The sequence below is a fragment of the Macaca thibetana genome, chromosome 17 (genome assembly GCF_024542745.1).
Source record: "Macaca thibetana thibetana isolate TM-01 chromosome 17, ASM2454274v1, whole genome shotgun sequence".
In the NCBI taxonomy this organism is placed as follows: Eukaryota; Metazoa; Chordata; class Mammalia; order Primates; family Cercopithecidae; genus Macaca; species Macaca thibetana.
In genome coordinates, this window is record NC_065594.1 from 30,858,409 (window position 1) to 30,873,864 (window position 15,456).

General features: G+C 42.3%; 1 long non-coding RNA gene across 1 annotated transcript in view; it reads left to right on the forward strand.

Annotated features, from left to right (window-relative positions):
* Nucleotides 1-15,456, forward strand: part of LOC126940490 (uncharacterized) — a 247,711-nt gene that overhangs the window by 97,358 nt on the left and 134,897 nt on the right. The window lies entirely within an intron of this gene.

Sequence of the window (15,456 nt, forward strand, 5' to 3'; positions counted from 1 at the left end):
AAAGAATTGTTGACTGGGCGCGGTGGCTCATGCCTGTAATCCCAGCACTTCGGGAGGCCAAGGCTGGCAGATCACGAGGTCAGGAGATCGAGACCATCCTGGCTAACACGGTGAAAAACCGTCTCTACTATAAATACAAAACAATTAGCCGGGCGTGCTGGCAGGCACCTGTAGTCCCAGCTCCTTGGGAGGCTGAGGCAGGAGAATGGCATGAACCTGGGAGGCGGAGCTTGCAGTGAGCCAAGATCGCACCATTGCACTCCAGCCTGGGCAAAGAGTGACAATCTGAAAAAGAAAAGAAAAGAAAAGAAAAGAAAAAGCAAGGCTGGTAAAACCACGGCAAGGCTAGGGGATGACTGCAAATTTTGGATAGGCTAGGAGCCATCCTGAGACGGTTTTGTTAGGGTTGGTGGTGGTGTGCTGATGATAGGACATGCTAACAGAGGACAAGAAGGAATCAGCTGGGCCTTGAAATCAACCTGTAGAATGGCAAATCCATGCAGAAGTAGCTGCAAGTCCATATACTACTTACATTTAAGATATTCTAGGATGTTAAAGAAAGAATTTGCCAGTGTTTGTACAATAACTCAGGACCACTATTTTTATTTCTAAATATTAAAGCTAAATGGGTATCCTGTGGGCATTGAAAGGTTAACTCCAAAGACACTGGTCTGCTTGGCATCTACATTAGGCCACTGGTATAAATAATGCCAGCTAACAAGCGTTGAGGCATTACCATGTGTGAGGCACTGGTGAAGATACTTCATGTGAATTTCATAATTTGATCTTTTATTATTGTGGTAAAAAATACATAACGTGAAAGTTACCATCTTAACAATTTCTTTTTTTTGTTTTGAGATGGAGTCTCGATGTCGTTGACCCGGGCTTGAGAGCAATTAGGCAATCTCTGCTCACTGCAACCTCCACCTCCCGGGTTCCAGCAATTCTGCCTCAGCCTCCCACCACCACGCCCCGCTAATTTTTGTATAGAGTCTCGCTCTGTCACCCAGGCTGGCGTGCAGTGGGGCAATCTCGGCTCACTGCCAGCTCCACCTCCCAGGTTCGCGCCATTCTCCTGCCTCAGCCTCCCGAGTAGCTGGGACTACGGGCACCCGCCACCACGCCCGGCTAATTTTTTGTATTTTTAGTAGAGACGGGGTTTCACTGTGTTAGCTAGGATGATCTCAATCTCTTGACCTCGTGATCCGCCTGCCTTGGCCTCTCAAAGTGCTAGGGGTGAGCCACCGCACCCGGTCTCTTCTTTTTTTTTTTTTTTTTTTTTAAGATGAAAATTCATTTGTTTTTGGAGATGCCATAAGCTCAAATTCTACTTCCAAAATATGTTTCAATCTGCCCAGGTCTTTTCATCTCTAGCCTAATGGCATGTCTGTCTCTCTGAAGATTTACTACAGGAGCTTCTTCTGTTCCCCTTTTTCTTTTTTTCTTTTCTTTTCTGTTTTTTTCTTTTCTTTTTTTTTAGACAGAGTCTCGCTCTGTCACCCAGGCTGGAGTGCAATGGCGCAATCTCGGCTGACTGCAACCTCTGCCTCCCGGGTTCAAGTGATTCTCCTGCCTCAACCTCCTGAGTAGCTGGGATAACAGGCACCTGCCACAATGCCCAGCTAATTTTTGTATTTTGTTTTTAGATGGAGTCTCACTCTGTCCCCTGTTTGGAGTGCAGTGGCGCAATCTCCGCTCACTGCAACCTCTAACTCCCTGGTTCAAGTGATTCTCCTGCTTCAGTCTCCTGAGTAGGTGGGATTACAGGCACGCACCACCATGCCCAGCTAATTTTTGTATTTTTAGTAGAGACAGGGTTTCACCATGTTGGCCAGGAAGGTCTTGATCTCATGACCTCGTGATCTGCCTGCCTTGGCCTCCCAAAGTGCTGGGATTACAGGTGTGAGCCACTGCACACCACTGTGCCCAGCCTAATTTTTGTATTTTTAGTAGAGACGAGGTTTCACCAGATTGGCCAGGCTGGTCTCGAACTCCCAAACTTGGGTGATTCACCCACCTGAGTTCCCAAAGTGCTGGGATTACAGGTGTGAGCTACCGTGCCCAGCCCCTTCCCCTTTTATATTTGCATTCCCTCCACAGAAAATAATGAACCATATGACTCTACTTCCTAAAACTATTCATCAGGTGCACATGCTTAATGTGGCCTACTAGGCTGTTCTTAACTGGACTCCAGCCATCCTCATCACCTACTACTATTCTTTTCAAACACTGTACTCTAGTCACATGGTCTCAAGTTCTTCAATACAGCAAAGCTTTTCTTCCTCAGGGCCTTTGCACATGCTGTTCCTCTTACCTACCATTCTCTTTTCTCCACTGTTTAGTCTATTCTATAATTACAGTTACATTTCACTTGTTTTGTCTATAGGTTAGAAAAGTTAAAAGCCAATAAATAGCATTTAAGAAATTATTTTGTGCATATGAGTCATTACAAAAACAAGTAGTGGCCAGATGTGGTGGCTCACGCCTGTAATCCCAGCACTTTGGGAGGCTGAGGTGGGCAGATCATGAGGTCAGGAGATCGAGACCATCCTGGCTAACATGGTGAAACCCCATCTCTACTAAAAATACCAAAAATTAGCCGGGCATGATGGCGGGCACCTGTTTTCCCAGCTACTCGGGAGGCTGAGGCAGGAGAATGATGGCATGAACCCGGGAGGTGGAGCTTGGAGCTTGCAGTGAGCCAAATCATGCCACTGCATTCCAGCCTGGGCAACAGAGTGAGACTCCACCTCAAAAAAAAAAAAAAAAAAAAAAAAAAAAATCCCGCTCTTAGGTATTTACCCAAGAGAAATAAAAGCATATGTCCACAAACAGACTTGTACTTATATATTCGTAGGACTTTATTCCTAATAGCCTCAAGTTGTAAACAACCCAAATTCTGTCAGCAGAAGAATGGATAAACAAAGTTTGCTATACTGTACAGTATACTATTAGTCAGCAAAGCAAGAGAACCTTGAATACATGCAACAACGTGAGCCTCCAACATAATATATTGAACAAAAGAGGTCAGATAATATATTAATAGAAGAGCGCTTATGGTATGATTTTTTTTTAAATTTTTTTTTCTGAGATGGAGTCTTTCCCTGCGGTCCAGGTTGGAGTGCAATGGCACGATCTCCGCTCACTGCAACCTCCTCCTCCCGGGTTCAAACGATTCTCCTGCCTCAGCCTCCTAAGTAGCTGGGATTACAGGTGCCCGCCACCACACCCGGCTAATTTTTGTGTTTTTAGTAGAAATGGGGTTTCACCATGTTTGCCAGGCTGCTCTCGAACTCCTGATCTTGTGATCTGCCAGCCTCGGCATCCCAAAGTGGTGGGATTACAGGCGTGAGCCACCACTCCTGGCCATGGTATGATTCTATCTATGTAAAGTTAAAAGCCAAGTAAACCAATCTATAGCTATGGAAATCAGAACAACTATTGCCTCTGGGTGTGTGTGTGTAGGGCGTGGACATTGGCATCAAAGGGCACAAAGGAACTTCCAGGGGTGATGCAAACGCTCTGTATCCTGCTTTGGGTTACAAAGGTGTATACATTTGTCAAAACTCATTAAACTGTAAACTGAAGAGCTGAGCTTTTTATTGTGTACGAAATATATCTCAAAGACTAATATGATCTTATGCTTTTGTAACTTGGCTGCTCAAAAAAGACAGTTTCAAGAATCAAGTCCAATGAATCATTTTATTTTCTTTCTAGCTTCCTTCACTTCTCCTGGATCATACTCAAAGCTCACGTATGTTATTAATGAGAGAGGTTATCACACATGCTTCCCTATAGGACTCCTATTTTACATGTTATTTTATGATCTTACACATTTCATTTTCAAGCCTACATCAAATTAGAAGTAGCTGAAAAGTACAATGTGGCACATTGGTAATAGTGAGTATACCTTGAGATACCTTGACAGTGAAGGTGAAAACTAAAACCACTAAAAGTATGACCTAAGAATTAAAAACGAGTGTGGGCCTAGAGTAATTGAGACACGAATCAGACATGGCTATACATTTTTCTAGACAAAGGGCATCACATTTTATAATAGCATTCTTCCAGAAATGTTAAATAAAATGTAATATACTCTATTTTAAATGTGAGGAAGGATAAATACAGGATAAATTCCACAGAGAACAGTTTTGAAAATATTTTTGTTTTGGTGCTGAAAGGGGTGAAACATCAGCTATCTGGATTAATCCAGGCAACGATTAAAGCCACTCCATGGTAGAGTCTGGGACTGATGGTAAAAGAGCAACCTTCAAGAAAATGACTGACATTAAACAACTATGTGGAGCTTCAGGCAACTAAAACGAGTCATGCAATACCAACAGGCAATGACTTAGCACCATGACTGCCCACATGTCATTCTCTTATTGCTGTAATGATGCTGAATGATTCAGAGAGTATGTGCTTTCCTTGAGTCACGTGAGTGTGAGCACTTCACAGGGTGAGGCCATAAAAAGGTCTTGCTAGTTCTTCTGAAAGCAAACCATTCTAAATGGGCTCTCAGAGAGTTTTCTGGATTATTTCTACTCTATATTTATTTTTGTTTTGATTTTTTATATTTTTTAGACAGAGACTCACTGTGTTGGCCAGGTTGGTCTTGAACTCCTGGCCTTAAGTGATCCTTCCACCTCAGCCTCCCAAAGCACTAGGATTGCAGGAATAAGCCACCATGATGGGACAATTTTTTTTTTTTTTGAGACGGAGTCTGGCTCTGTTGCCCAGGCTGGAGTGCAGTGGCCGGATCTCAGCTCACTGCAAGCCCCGCCTCCCGGGTTCACGCCATTCTCCTGCCTCAGCCTCCCGAGTAGCTGGGACTACAGGCGCCCGCCACCTCGCCCGGCTAATTTTTTTTTTGTATTTTAGTAGAGATAGGGTTTCACCGTGTTAGCCAGGATGGTCTCGATCTCCTGACCTCGTGATCTGCCCGTCTCGGCCTCCCAAAGTGCTGGGATTACAGGCTTGAGCCACTGCGCCCGGCCAATTTTTTTTTTTTTTTTTTTTTAAGAGATGAGGTCTCACTTTGTCACCCAGAGTGGAATGCAGTGGTAGGTCATAGCTCCCTGCAGCCTGGAATTCCTGGGTTTAATCAGTCCTCCTGTACCAGCCTCCCAGTTAGCTAGGACTACAGGCCCAAGTCACCACACTCAGCTCAGTTCTCTGAAGATTTGATCATTGAAATTTTCCAGTAAACTTGAAAAAAAAGAGAGAAAAAAAAACTAATCAAACTTCCTACAACAAATACTGTACAAGGAGAGGTAAAGTATTAGAGACACTTTGTTGTGTTGAAGAAGAAGCTTGATGAGTAGAATTTTCAAATAAGAGAAAAAGGCAGAATGGCCAAGAGGAAGAGACCTTCTGATTTTAAAGACTAAAGAAAATCTTGCTGAAATTAGATAGCATAATGAAAAGGAGAACCCTCCTAGTTTGAGGTATTGCATCCCTGAACTCAGATTTCCATTTTAATTAGATGCTGTATTTCTGCAGGAATGAAGGCCCCAAGAAAGAATTCTCACAGGGAGGCAGATGCTGTCGGAAGGAGAGAGCCTGGAATGTCCGTAGTGGTCAAGAGAAATGTGTATGTGGGCATGTGGGAGGGTATCAAGGGAAGTGATCACTGCCAAGCTGATTTGTTTTTTAACTGCCAAAGCATTCCCGGGATATTCTTCCTGGTTGCTAGGATTAGAGAGCTGGTAAGTTTCAACAATATGTCTATCTATTCCAAGTACAAGCATTTTTTTTTGGTAAACATATTTTTAATTCTAAAAAGACAAGGTTAAGATTAAGGAAACTTTGAAACAAATGACCACTCACAATTCTACTACTCTTTAGTAGGTGATATGGAATTTTTGTGTTTTCTTCTAGTGTAAACACTCCCTTTAACAAGACTTTTAGGTGAGTTTCCTGTTGGCATAATATCTGTTAAAGCAGCTTCTAACGCCCAACAAGCTGGGAATAGTTCTCCAGTCCTGCATCACTCTGCCTTTAGGTGGAAAGTTGAACTTCAGAGATAAATTATTAAAACCTGCAAATAAAATTTCATGACTATTTTCAAGATTCTCCGTTTCCACAACTGCTGATCAGTGACCGTGTAGCTTGCTGAAGTAAAGGAAAGCAAACATTGTAGGTAAGAGAACCTCTCCATAGCTCTCCAAAAGGGGCCAAAGGGTCACCATCCTAACTCACTGTTTAGGAAGAAAACTGAGCCCCAGAAAGGTTACAGAGGCAGTAAGTGCTAGAGCTCAGACTCAAACCACGGTGTTAAAAAATAAAACTTAAAATTTTAAATAACGTTAGACTATGGAAAAGTTACAAAAATAGTGCAGAGAGTTTATGTCTAACCTTCACCCAGCTTTCCCTAATGTTAATAATTACCCAGCCATAGTTAAATGATCAAAACCAGAAAATTAACTTAATTCACACTGGTACAATACTATTAAATTACAACCCTAACTTGAATTTTATGAGTTTTCTCCCTTGTGTCTTTTTTTTTTTCTGTTGGATCTGATTCAGAATCCCATATTGCATTTAGGTACCACTTGTCAGTCTTCTCCAATCTGAGAGATTGTCTCACACTCTGCCTTCCAAAACCCTGACCCTTTTGAAGAGTCAGGGTCAGCACTTTGGGAGGCTGGGGTGGGTGGATCACCTGAGGTCAGGAGTTCAAGACCAGCCTGACCAACATGGTGAAACCCCAAATCTATTAAAAATACAAAACAATTAGCCAGGCATGGTGGCGCATGCCTGTAATCACAGCTCCTCCGGAGGCTGAGGTAGAAGAATCACTTGAACCCAGGAGGCAGAGATTGTAGTGAGGCAAGATGGTGCCACTGCACACCAGCCTGGGTGATGGAGTGAGACTCCGTCTCAAAAAAAAAAAAAAAAAAAAAAAGATGGCATCTGTCAGGTCTCTCCACTGTAAACCTACTATGTTTTCCTTTGTGATTGATAGATACTTTGGAGGAGATACACTGAGCCTATGCCAATATTCTGTTTTACCTCAAACTTTCACCCAGTGATTTTAGACTACCAGTAGATTTTGCCTGCAACAATTATTATTGTGTTGTCTACTGAACAATGACTTTGTATTTTCCTCATATCTCCTGCATTTATTAATTACAATTCTCCTGAATGGCAGAAGTATCTCTTCCCCCCATTCATTTATGTATTTATTCATTCATTTATTTATTTATATTGATATGTATGGAGTGATGGATATTTATTTTATTCCACTAGTTTAGAATCAAATACGATCATTATTTTCCTGGTCAAATTGTTCCAACTTTGGCCATTGGAAACCCTTTAGGTGGGGTCTTGTATGCTTTTGATCCTGTCATTGGGGAGTAGCTGTTGTTGTTTTGAGTCCTTCCTTATTTTGTGACATCACAAGATTTTCCTGCTCAATTAGATTTTCCCCAACTCAGTCCTAGAATCAAGCACTTTTCCAAGGAACTCTATGAACCAAGACCTTCTGATGTAAAACTCTTGTGCTCCTTCCATTGGCTCACGTTATATCTAAAACAATTTAGACTTGAACCCTTTACAAAGTTTTTCAAAAATATACTGCAAAGACAGGTGGAGTTCATACTTGTTGAGTTTGTTCTAGTCGTCAAACATCGTTTATGTTACTCCCAGTGCTCCTCCGTCCACCCTATTTGTACCACCAGGATGATCCAGACATGAGGAAGATGAGAAGATATGGAAGTGGATTAAAGTGTAGACAAGGGTATGGATGTAAACAGAGGTGATGTGGATACAGATGATGACATGGATAGCGAGGCTGTGAAAATTCCTAGATGGAACTCAAATATACACACCTAAATTCTTTTTTCTTCATCACTATGCAAATAAAAACTAGAAGGCCTTTAAAAGCAAGTCCAGAATTTTTGAACTTTAAATTTTTCTGGCTCTTCTTGACTCTGCCTATAGAGAAAGTGCTCTTCATGACTTCAACTTTTCTTCTCTCTCTCTCCCCACCTCAAGTTGCCTCCGTCAGCTGTCTGGGCTGGTTTACGGGGTCATGGCAAATGTCCTTCTCGATGAATCTCACGCACTCACTGGATGTATATTATTATATGCCTTGTATTAGGGATGAATAAAATTAAACACATGGATGTTAGATGAGAACAGAGTTAAATTCACAGAAATTAAGAGAAAGACTGGAAACAAACAAAAAAAAACCCCTCTAGATTTCCAATCTTTGCATAAATAATAGGACTTCACACACACACACACAAAATCCTAGAAAAACTATTCCAAATAGATGAGTATGAAATATCTGCAGTAAGTCCTATCTTCCATTTCAGAATCTAAGAACACTTGAGAGTAACAACTGCATGGTTTCCTGGGGTATGTTATGAGCACAAGATTGTTTTTCTGCCTTATGAATAGTAATTCTATATATTTTCTGTAAAGGTGACACTATACTTTTTCTATATACTTGTTGGGGTGTGTGCATGTATGTGCATGGTGTGTGTGTAAGACAGAGATAGAGGAAAGGGGGAAAGAGAGAGAGATAATGTACTAGTTTCTTATTTTTACAGGAAATTTAATACATGTCAGTACAAATCTAGACTGAGACTGACTCATTTGGCAGGAAGAATACGTTTACATGCAAGAGTAAAAACAGAATGGGGTGAGATCTCAAGAAAAGGGAGTGAGAAGGCAGTTTACAATTTAAGATATGAATAGAGATGCCTTATTAAAATTATTTTCGGCCAGGTAGGGAGGCGTTGGCTCACGCTTGTAATCCCAGCACTTTGGGAGGCCAAGACAGGCTGATCCCGACATCAGGAGATCGAGACCATCCTGGCTAACACGGTGAAACTCCATCTCTACTAAAAATACAAAAGAAATTAGCCGGGTGTCGTGGCAAGCGCCTGTTGTCCCAGCTACTCCGGAGGTTGAGGCAGGAGAGTGGTGTGAACCCAGGAAGGGGAGCTTGCAGTGAGCCAAGATCGCGCCACTGCACTCCAGCCTACGCAACAGAGAGAGACTCCGTCTCAAAAAAAAAAAAAAACAAAAAACTCCACTGTTAGGTATTTACCCAAGAGAAACAAAAGCATATGTCCACAGAAAGACTTGTGCTTAAATATTCATAGGACTTTATTCCTAATAGCCCCAAGTTGTAAACAATCCAAATTCTGGCAGCAGAAGAATGGATAAACAAAGTGTGCTATACAGTACAGTGTACTATTAGTCAACAAAGCAAGAGAACCTTGAATACATGCAACAACGTGAGCCTTGCATCCTTTTCTAATGGAGTTGTATAAAAAGGAGCCGGTCCTAGGAGAGCTGCTGCTTCTTGTTAGTGTATTTGTCACCCTTAGTTCCTAGTAAGCAACTTCTTAAAGGACTCAGATTTCCTGAGTTTGAGAGCCTACCAGACTGACACAAGGGAGGAGAGAATCCTATTTGCAACATAGAGGAGATAGCAGCTGACAAGGAGTAGTGAAGCCCTGGGGAAAGAATGGAACTAATGGAACATGTACTTGTCCCTCACACTCCTGAGCTCTGTCAACATATGAGGTTGGTGCTAAAACACAAACACAAGCACGCCACCTCATTGGATGCTGCTCTTCCTTAGGCCCGCAGCTACTTGCCTGTATCTCATGGACGGGAAACACTAGCATGATGGCTGAAAGGAAAGACGTGATGGAGGGATCCAGGAAGTGGGCCATAGATGGGATTAGAGGGGTGACTGCCTACACAGTGGAGTTGAATTTAAAGGAAATTCACCCACAAAAGGCTGTCATGCATTGATCAGCTCTGGTGGTAGAGAGTTTTGGTTAACTCTTGAGTCAGTGAGTCTCGGATAGGTGTAAAGTGTGTGCTGCAATCATAGAAAGTATGATGTGTAGGGTAAATGGCATGGCAGATTCCAAAGAACGAAACACATACATGGATTCTGTAGGGTAGAGCAGTTTACAGGTTGAAAAGTAATTGGAAGGCCAGGTGCATTGGCTCACACCTGTGGTCCCAGCGCTTTGGGAGGGCAAGTCGGGCGGATCATGAGGTCAGGAGTTCAAGATCAGCCTGCCAACGTGGTGAAACTGCCATCTTTACTAAAAATACAAAAATTAGCCAGGCATGCTGGTGCGCGCCTTTAGTTCCTGCTACTCAGGAGGCTGAGGCAGGAGAATTACTCGAACCTGGGAGGCCGAGGTTGCAGTGAGCGGAGATCGCGCCACTGCACTGCAGCCTGGCCAACAGAGCGAGACTGTCTCAAAAAAAAAAAAAATTATTTTCAATTTCTCCTAGTCATGTTGAATTTTTATCCTGACCTCCACACTGCTTGTTTCAAACTATCTAGAAAATGTTCTGCCTTTTGATCCCAACAATCATTGAGCCATTAAGTCTAACATATTCTACCTTCTCTACATCTTGTGCACTTACCTCCTCCTTTATCCCCACAGGTACCCACCTGATCTCGACTCACTGCCACCTCTGCCTCCCGGGTTCAAGAGATTCTTCTGCCTCAGCCTCCTGAGTAGCTGGGATTACAGGTGTGTGCCACCAAGCCCAGCTAATTTTTGTATTTTTAGTAGAGATGGGGTTTCACCATGTTGGTCAGGACCTGACCTTGTGAACTGCCCACCTCGGCCTTCCAAAGTGCTGGGATTACAGGCGTGATCCATGGCGCCTGGCCTTATTTTTGTTTTTGTTTTTGTTTCCTTCAAGTGAACTCCCTCACCAAGTGTTGTCTGTCTTATTCTCATTTGGGACTGCCTCTGAATTATTCATCCCTTGAAACTCATCCCAAGCACTTTCTCTTACTCAATAAGAGCCAGCCGTTTCTCTCCTGGTGCAGCTAGCAAATCTTGGGTTAACCCATGCTATAATTCTGCCCTGAATGTATTCTAATTAATAGTTTACATACTTCTCTCCACTACTCGTCTGGAGGCTGTGAGCTTCTAGAGGAGTAGGGATTGTATCCTCCTTATTTTTCTATCCCAATGACTAACAGTGTGGGGCAAATTAAGTGTTTGGTCAATGCATAAAAAAATGAACATATAGGCCGGGCGCAGTGGCTCACGCCTGTAATCCCAGCACTTTGGGAGGCCGAGGTGGGGGGATCACGAGGTCAGAGGATTGAGACCATCTTGGCTAACACGATGAAACCCCATCTTAAAAACAAAAACGTATAAGTGGGTGAATAAATTAAGAAATCTACTCAGTAACACTGATGAAATATTAACTAGTAAACTACTCACCATCAGTCCCAGCAAACGTTTCTCCCTGGTGCCAACAATTTATCACATGGAAGATGGTCTCCCTTAAGATGATGTCTTACAAGCTGTAGTTTCTCTTCGATAAGTAATGTTTTTCAGAATATCAAGGGTTACACTTCCTTTTTGAGGGAATTTGTAGTTCTTGTGCCTCATATCTCCATCTAGCGAAGCAAATTGGTAATATACCAATTAAGATATTTGTGTGTGAATATAAGAAACACAGTTGTGAAAAAAATTATTTATAGAAAACTACCCTTCCTTGTGGCTCACGCCTGTAATCCCATCACTTTGTCAGGCCGAGGCCGGCAGATCACAAGGTCGGGAGATCAAGATCATCCTGGCAAACACGGTGAAACCCCATCTGTACTAAAAATATGAAAAACTAGCTGGGAGTCGTGGCGGGCGCCTGTAGTCCCAACTACTCAGGAGGCTAAAGTAGGAGCATGGTGTGAACCCGGGAGGCGGAGCTTGCAGTAAGCCAAGATCGTGCCACTGCACCCCAGCCTGGACGACAGAGTGAGACTCTGTATGAAAAAAAAAAGAAAATTACCCTTCCTTTTCCAAGGTTCAAAAACCTTGAATTGTATCTACTTTATATTTTCTGGAGTTCAGCAAGTTCTTTCTTTCCCAAATAGCCTATTTCTAAATATCTGGACCATGTAATGCTATTGGAAAATATATGGGTGTATAAAAAACTTATGATTAGCTTGTCTTTCACCACTTTTAAATCAAAGAACCATTGGTATTTGTTAACACGAATGTTATTTAGATATGCTATAGAATAATATGAATAAAATTTTTGTAAATTATGCTAACAATCCTACCAATTTAACAAATATTTATAGAGGATTTTTTATTTTTTGTTTTGTTTTGTTTTGAGATGGAGTCTCGCTCTGTCACCCAGGTTGGAGTGTAATGGCGTGCTCTCGGCTCACTACAACCTCCACCTCCCAGGTTCAAGTGATTCTCCTGCCTCAGCCTCCTGAGTAGCTGGGATTACAGATGTCCCCCACCACGCCTGGCTAATTTTTGTATTTTTAGCAGAGATGGGGTTTCACCATGTTGGTCAGGCTGGTCTCGAACTCCTGACCTCGTGAACCTTCTGCCTCAGCCTCCCAAAGTGCTGGGATTACAGGCGTGAGCCCCTGTGTCCGGCCTCATTTTTGTTTTTGTTTTTGTGTCCTTCAACTTTTTTTTAAGTTCTGGGGTACATGTGCAGGATGTGCAGGTTCGTTACATAGGTAAATGTGTGCCATGGTGGTTTGCTGCACAGATCAACCCATCACCTTGGTATTAAGCCCAGCATCCATTGGCTATTCTTCCTGATGCTCTCCCTCCCCCTATCAGGCCCTCCCCGCAACAGGCCTCAGTGTGTTTTGTTGCGTGCCATGTGTCCATGTGATCTCATCATTCAGCACCCACTTATACGTGAGAACATGCGGTGATTTTTCTGTTCCTGTGTTAGTTTGCTGAAGATAACAGCTTCCAGCTCCATCTGTGTCCCTACAAAGGACATGATCTCATTCCTTTTTATGGTTGCATACTATTCCATGGTGTATATGTACCACGTTGTCTTTATCCAGTCCATCATTGATAGGCATTTGGGTTGATTCCATGTCTTTGCTATTGTGAATAGTGCTGCAATAAACATACAGGTGCATGTATATTTATAACAGAGTGATTTATATTCCTCTGGGTATATACCCAGTAATGGGATTGCTGTGTCAAATGGCATATCTGCCTCTAGATCTTTGAGGAATTGCCATACTGTCTTCCACAATGGTTGAACTAATTTACATTCCCATCAACAGTGTAAAAGTGTTCCTTTTTCTCTGCAACCTTGCCAGTATCTGTTGTTTCTGAACTTTCTAATAATTGCCATTCTGACTGGCATGAGATGGTATCTCATTGTGGTTTTGATTTGCCTTTCTCTAAAGATCAGTGATATTAAGCCTTTTTTCATACGTTTGTTGGCTACATGAATGCCTTCTTTTGAGAAGTGTCTGTTCATGTTTTTTGTCTTTTTTTTTTTTTTCTTTTTTTTGAGACAGAGTTTCATTCTGTCACCCAGGCTGGAGTTCAGTGGTGCGATCTCGGCTCACTGCAAGCTCCGCCTCCCTGGTTCATGCCATTCTTCTGCCTCAGCCTCCCGAGTAGCTGGGACTACAGGCACCTGCCACCACGCCCGGCTAATTTTGTGTATTTTTAGTAGAGACGAGGTTTCACCGTGTTAGCCAGGATGGTCTCGATCTCCTGACCTCGCGATCCGCCCACCTCGGCCTCCCAAAGTGCTAGGATTATAGGCATGAGCAACCGCGCCCAGCCTCTTCGCCTACTTTTTAATGCGGTTGTTTGTTTTTTTTCTTGTAAATTTGCTTAAGTTCCTTATAGATTCTATATATTAGGCCTTTGTCAGATAGATAGATTGCAAAAATTGTCTCCCATTCTGTAGGTTGTCTGTTCACTCTGATGATAGTTTCTTTTGCTATGCAGATGCTCTTAAGTTTAATTAGATCCCATTTACCAATTTTTGCTTTGGTTGCAATTGCTTTTGGCGTTTTTGTCATGAAATCCTTACCCGTGCCTATGTTCTAAATGGTATTGACTCAGCAATACTCAGCCTCAGCCCAGTTCTGTACCCCTGCTGGAGAGGTGTTGCGGTCATTTGGAGGAGAAGAGACACTCTGGCTGTTGTGTGGTCTCCCTGATGTCCTGGAATGTCCTGGCCAATTGAGTGATGGTTTTTCTCTCCAGTGCATCCTCCCTGACCAGCCAGCTCTTCCCTCCCCAGCTCTTGCCCTGCAGTGACTCTGAAAGCTTGTTGTTCCATTTACTGCTTACACTCACTTCATTTCATAGAGTAAAAGGTGCTTCTCAAACATAAGTTTACGTTATTTGTCTTCAGCTCCCCCTGTATTCTCTCACCATGTCTTCAGCGTGGAGAAGTAGGAACCTAAACGTGGGAAGTGAACATCAAAATATGTCACGATCACAGTGTGCTTCAAGGTAAATACCACTTCAGCACGATATCCATTTTTATAAAGCTTAAAAATAACTATCACAAAGTAATATATTTTCAGATATATCTATATTTACATCTACATCTCCCCTCTCTATACATAGATACATATCCAGACTATAAAGAAAAGCACAGGGATTATGAACATAACCTTCAGAAGAGTGGTCACCTCTGTTGCGAAGCAAGGGGACTGTAGAAATTCCAGCAGTCCTGTAGCTTTCACAGGACTAGAAATGTTTCATTCTGCATGAGGTCATGGGTTTATGGATGTTATTTAATTGTTATGCTTCATAACTTAGATGTACTTCCCATGTTGAGAATATATCCTATAGAAACAAAGCACTTGTATCTAAAATGTGTAAAAATAAAGGGAAAATAAAATGAAGAAATATAGTTACTATATAAGCTTCATGTATGTTCTACTTACGCATGCTTATCTAAGTGTGATACTTACTTTTTTATAAAAGCCAAGTTTAAAGATTAAATATTATGAGCATTATCATATAATACACAATAAAAATAATTTATGTGTTAAAACTAGTTTTTTAAAAAAACTTTAAGCAATATAACAAGCACATTGTTCAGTTAAAAACAATTACATGTGCATAAATATAATAAGGTATATTATGCTTGTTGAATTATGAATATTGAATATGAAAGGGTGGAGAAAGTCTGGTAGCATAAAAAATAAGTAAATTATAATGCTTTCATATGAGGATTTAAGAAAGTTCAAGGGCATGGAGGCTCATGCCTATAATCCCAGCACTGTTGGAGGCTGAGGTGGGCAGATTGCTTGAGCCCAGGAGTTCAAGATGGGTTTCACCATATTGGCCAGGATTGTCTTGATATCTTTATCTCAGCTGATCCACCTGCCTCAGCCTCCGAAAGTGCTGGGATCACAGGCATGAGCCACCGTGCCTGGCCTTATTTAAGACTTACTAAAGGCTGGGCACAGTGGCTCATGCCTGTGATCCCAGCACTTTCGGAGGCAAAGGCGGGGAGATCGCTTGAGTTCAGGAGTTTGAGACCAGCCTGGCCAACACACTGAAACCTCATCTCTACTAAAAATACAAAAATTAGCACAGTGTGGTGATGTGCGTGTGTAATCCCAGCTACCAGGGAGGCTGAGGTGAGAGACTTGCTTGAGCCCAGGAAGCAGAGGTTGCAGGGACCCAAGATAGTGCCAATGCA